The sequence below is a fragment of the Nicotiana tabacum genome, chromosome 10 (assembly GCF_000715075.1).
Source record: "Nicotiana tabacum cultivar K326 chromosome 10, ASM71507v2, whole genome shotgun sequence".
In the NCBI taxonomy this organism is placed as follows: Eukaryota; Viridiplantae; Streptophyta; class Magnoliopsida; order Solanales; family Solanaceae; genus Nicotiana; species Nicotiana tabacum.
In genome coordinates, this window is record NC_134089.1 from 111,412,246 (window position 1) to 111,420,267 (window position 8,022).

The window sequence follows — 8,022 nt, forward strand, 5'->3', positions numbered from 1 at the left end:
TAATCCTGGGGATCCTCTGAAGATGTATTGCCAAAGGTAGTAGTGAAGAACTTAGTAAACCTATCCAACCTCCACAAAGCATCAGCAGACATAGCTGCTCCATCACTGGTCTGAGCTACCATACCTAGCTGAATTACTCCAACTGGTTGAGCTATTGGATTCTGAAATTAAGGAGCCATCTGCTCCAGAGTGCAGGTAGCAGAGTCTAGGCTCCTCCTCCAGCCTGAGAGATAGCTAGTGCAACAGGGAATATGCCTGCCTGAGTGACGCTCTCCATAAGGCCTACTAGATGGACCAGAGTATCCTGGAGTACCCGGGTGGCGATGAACCCCTCTGGAACCTGGGCTGGCCCTGCTGGAACTGTCTGGGCCAGAACTTCCTCATCAAACTCTACTTGAGGCTCCACCACTAGTAGGAGCTACCACTAGGGGCTCGGACTACTGGTCAGCGGATGAAGCAGTACGTGTTCTCACCATCTGCAAAAGAACAGAGTGGAAGTTCAATTAACATTTGAGAAATCAATTCGCACGACAGAAAAGAATAGATGTAAAATTTTCCTAAACTCTGTAGCCTCTAGGGGATAAGTACAGACGTCTCTGTACCGATCCCTCTGACTCTACCTTGCTTGTTTGTAAATTGTGAGACCTAGGCAAACCTAGAGCTCTAATACCAACTTGTCACAACACAGATTTTCCACCCTCGGGAGTCATGATGGCGCTTACTCATGAAAGCTAGGCAAGCCAACTATTAAGGTTTTAACACATTAGCAATCAACCCAAATAGATATTGACAGTAACTAAAGCTAAGTAGATGAAAAGTGCGGAAGAGTTACAATAAATTCAAATAAGCCAATACATGTCTACCTACGAATCTAGTGTCACAATTTCATAACGACTAAGATTTTTACTACAAATACAAGTTTAAAATAAATACAACTATTCTCGAAAGGAAAAGAGATAGCAGAAAGCTAAAACAGGGAAGGGGACTTCAGGATCTACGGACGCCAACAGATCTACCTTGGTCTCCCTGGACTGAAGGCAGCTACCTCAGCTACTCACCGGGTCCAGTACTAAAATCTACACAAAAGAGTGCAGAGTGCAGTATCAAGACACCCGACCCCATGTACTGGTAAGTGTCGAGCCTAACCTCGGCAAAGTAGTGACGAGGCTAGGACACGATGACTATATAAACCTGTATAGTTAAATCATATGCAAACAGAACCATAATAACAGGAATCAACATAATAAGATGGGAAGGGGACATGTTGCGGGGATTATCAAGTTCTAACAATAAACTAACAGAGAAGCATAAAGAACACCATAGTTAAATCAGCAGGAATAAGGAAAACAATAACACGTGCACAGCATCACCCTTCGTGCTTTTACTCTCGTTCTCACCATATGAAATAACAGAAATGGCACGGAATCACTCTTCGTGCATTACCTCTCATAATCATGGCACTGCATCACCATTCGTGCATTAACTCTCAAAATATCGGCACAACATCACCCTTCATGCATTAACTCTCAAATCATGGCACGGCATCACCTTTCGTGCATTAACACTCACAATAGCAGCACAGCATCACCCTTCGTGCATTAACACTCACTTACAATATCATGGACGGCATAAACCTTCGTGCTTTACGCTCTTCCTCACCCAAATATTAGAAACAATACGTCCCGGCAAGGGAATCAACAATATAAACAATAACAACCCAGCAAGGGATTCAGCTATAACCAATCTCGTTTCAATAGTTACTTTACAAAATGAACCTCAACTTGAGCCAATATTCCACAATGTTCAATTATCAAGAAAATTATCATAAGCCTTGTTCAACATTGATAAGTATCAATTTAAGCATGGACGGTGCATAATAGAGTCACAACAATCATGGTATAAGACTCACGGGCATGCTTGACACCAACATATAGATACTCGTCACCACACCTATACATCGTACTCAATACTAACACATAGAAAATAAGACCACAACTCCTATTCCCTCAAGCTAAGGTTAGGCCAAACACTTACCAAAATTCCACGGACAAAATCAAGCCTCAATTACTGCTTTACCTCTCGGTTCCACTTTCAATCCGCTTGTATCTAGTCTTATTTTACTTAATAACTTCAATAAATGCTAAATAAACCAATTCTAATGCATGAAAATAGATTTCCCAATGTTTTCCCCAAAAAGTAAAAAATCGACCCCAAACCCGCTTGGTCAAAATTTGAAGTTCGAACCAAAACTCGATCACTCATTAACCCACAAATTCAAATACACAATTAGTTTTGAATTCCGACCTCAAATTGAGGTCCAAATCCCCAAAATTTGAAAATCCTAATTTCTACCCAAAACACTCAATTTCCCATGAAAACCCCTAGATTTTGAAGTGAAATTATGTAAAAAGATGGATTAGATTGAAGAAGATGAGTTAGAAATCACTTACTTATGATTTGGAGAAGTTTGATCCTTTGAAAAATCGTCTAAGGATGTTTAGGGTTTGAGAAAGTTGTAAAATGATGAACAATCCCGTCTGAAATCCCACTTAACAGGTGCAGTTATCGCAATTACGATCAGTGGTTCGGAATCGTGAACCCTTTGGAAACCTGCTACCTTCGTATTTGTGAAGAAAACATCGCATTTGCGACGTAGGGGCCTTCGCAATTTCCAACCCAGAGTTCGCATTTGCGATGAGAGCCTGCCCAGGTCTGGTTCGGATTTGCGACATATTGGTCGCATTTCCTAGGCCTGATAACTTTGCAATTGTGAATCCTAATCTCGCAATTGTGAGATCAGAGGCCTGTGCAAAAATACCAGATGCACAACTACATTTTCATAAGTCCAAATCACCCCATAGCCTATCCAAAACTCATCCGAGCCCTCGGGACTCCAAATCAAACATGCACGCAAGTCTAAAAATATCATACGGACTTGCTCGTGTGATCAAATCATCAAAATAATATCAAAAACTACGAATTTAACCTCAGATTCATGAAATTCTTCAATAATATTGAAATTTTCATTTTCTCAACTAAAGGTCCGATTTATACCAAATCAATTCTGATTCTTATCAAATTTCACATATTCGACTTAATTATTATTTTAAATCTGTGCCGGGCTCCGGAACTAAAATACGGTCCTGATTCCATAAAAAACACATGCCATTTCATTTCCAAAAGTCTTTATATTTTCCAGCAAACAATTTTCTTTAAAAATTCTTTTCTCGAGCTAGGGACCTCGGAATTCGATTCCGGGCATGCACCCAAGTCCCATATTTTCCTACGGACCCTATGGGATTATCAAATCATGTGTCCGGGTTCGTTTACCAAAAATGTTGACCGAAGTCAATTTTAATCAATTTTAAAGGTCAAATTCATTATTTCTCTTAAAGTTTACATAAAATCTTTCCGGAAATGCGCCCGAACCGTCGACTACACCGCTGATCGACTGGTTCTACCACAAATATGTCTTTCCAAATTTAAGGGGTAATGATATAGGAAGAGCGCAACCACTCATTATAAGCGTTGCTATGGTATTTGTTTGGCACGAGTGGAGTATGATGTTGAGCATGATTATGCAATAATTAAAACATGTTGGCATGTATTTGCATGTTAAGAAAGCGATAAATATAGCAGTTTCATAATTTAAAGTAGCAATAAAGAAAAGAAACAAGAAGACATGCCAGTTCTGCAGTTAAAAAGGATATTAAATTCTTAAAGGAATTAAACAAGTAATTGCACATAAAGAGGTAAAAATTCACAAGAACAAGCTGAAGTGGTAAAAGCCTAAAATCCCAGCAGAGTCGCCACGCTGTCGCGCCCCCTTTTTCCCTCTTTGTATCGGGAGATCGGGTTTATGACATTTTTTGGGCATAAGACAACTCATTCCTTTTGGGAACTGGGTTTGCATTTGAAGAGTCGCCACCTAATGATTTAAGGTGCATTAGGACACCTATAGGGTTCATTTCTAAGTTTGTTTGATAACCAGTGATAGCGTAAGGGCTTGAAATTATCCCAAGGGGAAGGTGTTAGGCACCCAGGATTCACTAGTGTGGTTCCCAGCCAGACAGTTTTGTGAATTTGTACAATTAGCAAATAGACAAGTATAGGCTCAAGTAGTATGGGATTTGGGTTTGAACACATAAGAGTTTGAAAACAATTAAAAGGCAAATTTTGAAAATGAGTTATAGTTCTACAAATACTTGAGAATATAGGAGGGGGGTCCTAGGTTTATTTATAATATGGATCACATCAATGTGATACCCATTATGACACTCCTCAGAAGAGGGGATAAATGTGGTATTAGCGCACCGGTCATCATATCCATATCTACCCTTCCCACCCCGTTAAGGTATTAAAGCGCGGATTGGTATCGACCTATATTGCATGCTATTACCCATCCCATTTCTATCAGTCCCGGAAGAATTTAGGACTACTATTCTTATAAGAGGGAGGATTTTAGGCTGACTCTTGGGTTTTTAAAAGTAAAAAGACTAAGGCGACATTCAAAACACGTAGGACTACATATTAGAAGAACATATAAACAGCTAAGAGGCCCATATATACCTCCTCAAGCAAAGCACATAAATAGCATGACTTAAACACATTTAGGGTCAGAATTTAAAGTACTGAGATAGGGGAGTTTTAGTTGTTGAAGTAGACCAGTTTATTACATAACTCAGATAAGAAGTCCGAATCAGGACTGCCTGTTGGTTGTAGTAGCTACTAATTAACAAAGGCGGATTCAATTTTGTTGTTATCACCTAAGGCTTGCCTAAGTGTGTATTGGTGATATCCTATAAGCATGATATCTATTACTGATTAAGAAATGCAGTAAAGCAGTGACAGTTTTAAATGAGCGATTTGGATCCTATAGGCATGCTTTCTAAACCGTATTAATAAGAGAAGTAGGTTGTTTAAACAGATTCAGAACAATACGAGTCAAACTGGTTTAAATTAAACTGGTTTAGATCCTATAGACATGGTATCTAAGTATCAAAGACTGATTTTAGTCCTATAGGCACGGTATCTAATTGAACGTGAAATGAAGCAGGCAGGACTTACTTGAAATTCGTATAGGCATGATTTCTATGAAAAATACTGATTTTAATCTTATAGACATGGCAACTAATTTCGAAGCTAATTTTAACCTTGCAGACATGACGATTGATTATGACCATTTAGATCTTATAGGCATGGTGTCTAAGTGTGGTTATAAAACATGCAGAGTTCATTAAACAAATCTTATAGGCATGTTCTCCATCTGCGTGAAAGTGGAGCATGCAGACCTTGAATTAAAATAGAACAGATCCTATACGCATGGTGTCTACTCTTTTAATAGCTAAACATGTATAATTACCCATTGTGAGCACGTGATTTTTGCCCTACGAGAATTACTCCCAAAAAAAAATTCAAAATAAAATAATTTTCCTTTGTGTGCAATTTTGAGAATTTTCGTGGCATTTTTGGATAATTATTTGTATTTGTCTGTGCATGTTTATTATTTTTAATTAATAAAAAATACAAAAAATATGTCTCATTTGCATTTAGGATTTAATTCTACAATTGGAGTAATTAAGTTTGTTTTACAAAAATAAAAAAATCAAAAAACAATAATGTATTTTGCATTTTTAGCATTTAGTGTCCAAGTTGTGTGATTTTATTTAATTGTGTGTGTTAATTTTTATTAAAAGTTAATTAGTACTTTTATAAATTAATCTAGTCCTATAAGTTAATTTAGGATTTTTGGAATTTTTAGTTTTATTAGTTTCAGAAAAAGAAAAGCAAAATAAAAGAGTGTTAAGTCATATTTGGGCTAAATCAATTTAAAGTCCATCATCCCAAAAAAATTTATTCCCCTTGAAATTGAAACCCGTCCAAGACAGCCCAGATACCCAACCCATACCCCACCCCCGACCCGGTCTGCCCCATAGCCCAAACGACCACCCCCCTTTCTTCATTTCATTTTCATTTCCAATCCCTAACAAAAAACCCCTAAAACCACCCGCCCCCTTTCATCTCCCATCTTTAACAAAAAACACACACACACATAGCCAACCAACCCTACTACCAACGACCACTGGCGACTCCATCAACTCGTCGACAGCCCACCTCACGTCCACCATGACCACGTCCAGCAGCCACCACCAGCTTCGTCCAAATGACCACCTCCCTTCACGCCAGCCCTACTACCAACGACCACCGTCGACTCCATCAGCTCGTTGACCACCTGAAACAACCCGCCTCACGTCCACCACGACCACGTCCAGCAGCCACCACTAGCTTCGTCCAAACGACCACCTCCCTTCACGCCAGCCCTACTACCAACGACTACCATCGACTCCATCAACTCTTCAACCACAGACGAACGACCAGCGAACAAAACGACCACCAACCCATCGACTCACCTTCTCCATAACCACCCTCCAGTCCAAAACGAGACCAGCCATCCGAGGTCGTGCTCAGTCGTACGTCAAGGCAGTGCGTCGAGGTTCCGTCCGAGTCCGTGTTTGATAGTCAAGCGTCGAAGCAGTGTTGTGAACGAAGCTGTGTTTCATCGGAAGTTCAGCATTGTTCGACGTCAGATCGTTAGCATAAAGGTCACCCATAGCTCGTTCACGGATTTTTGCTTTTTCTTTGGAGTTTCGTTTTCACTGTGCGTAACGGAGCAAGAAAGTGCAGTAGTAAAGGTCATATCTCTTACCTCGAATCTATGCTATTCACGGACCTATTTGTGGTTTCGTCTTAATGTGGGTTCATTTTGATAAAGTTTTCGCATGAAGTATCCTACTGCATATTCATTGAAATTATATGTGTATGTGTTTTGACGACTTTCCTACTGTTTTGAGTTTAATTAATGATTGTGTTTAGTGATTTGGATATACTTGTTTGTTCTGTTAAGTTTGTTTTGATATGAATCTGGCCTTGTTGAATTGTCCTAATGTTGTTGATTGGGAGTTAGTTTCATGTGTTTAATTAGTCAATTGTTAGGATTTCTAACTTAGTTGAATTGGTTATAGCTGATGGATTTGGTACAGATTGAAAGGGGTTGAGGTAGGATAGTAGTTCAGGGCATTCAGGAGGGTAGTTTGGGAATTGAGAAGTTTGAAATGGTTAATGAGAGTGGTCTGACAGTAAAGGTACCAATATAACCATTAAACTAGTGTATTGTCCCATAATAGTGGGATAGGAATCAATAATAGCATGAGAGGTTTATTGGGAGTAATTAAAGTAAAAAGTACCCATAACATGTGAATTAATTATTGAAACAAAAAATATAGTAGTGGGGAACAAGGGAATTAAATAAAGAAAAGACAAGGGTAGTGGGGAACAAGTGAATTAAAAAGAGAACAAAATATGTAGTAGTGGTTGAGGAATATCATGGGCAGAAATACTTTCTTAATTAGCCTAATGCTCTTAAGAGCTGAAAAGTGAATAAAAAGTTTGGATATAAATGAGAAGAGTTGGACACAGTTGAAGGGGGGTTTTTTTGGAGAGGAAAATCAGTTTTCTTTCAGTTTTTTTTCAGAAAGTCTAAATTCGGAAAAAAATCTGAGAGGGGCTTTTGAATCTGAAAAAAAAAGATCATTGTTTAAGAGTTTAAAAAGGGTTGGCTTTTGAAAACACTACTCTTTCAAGAAGTCACACGTTTGAAAATCAATGGAAAAGGGTCCTAAAATCAGTCTAGGATAGATGTTAAGTTAGTTCTTGTTTCTTCTTTAGCTTGGGAGAATCAGTTTAAAAGGAAAAAGGGTTAGGAATTCATGGAGTTTGTTACTGTGCCATTGGGGTCCAGAGTTGTTGCTGATTTGATTTTGAGTAAGCTGTGTCTGTTGTAGCTGTCTGGTTTCCTTCCTGAAGTTGAAACTAGTGTGTTGTCTAGTTAAAGTTGACTCTTGGACTGCTTTCTGCTACTCTTTTGGTTTGAAGTTGGTTTCAAGTTAGGTTTATTTTGGGTGTTGTTATTGTTGTGATGGTTTGTTTGTGTTGTTGTTTGGTATAGCTGGGGAATTTTTAACT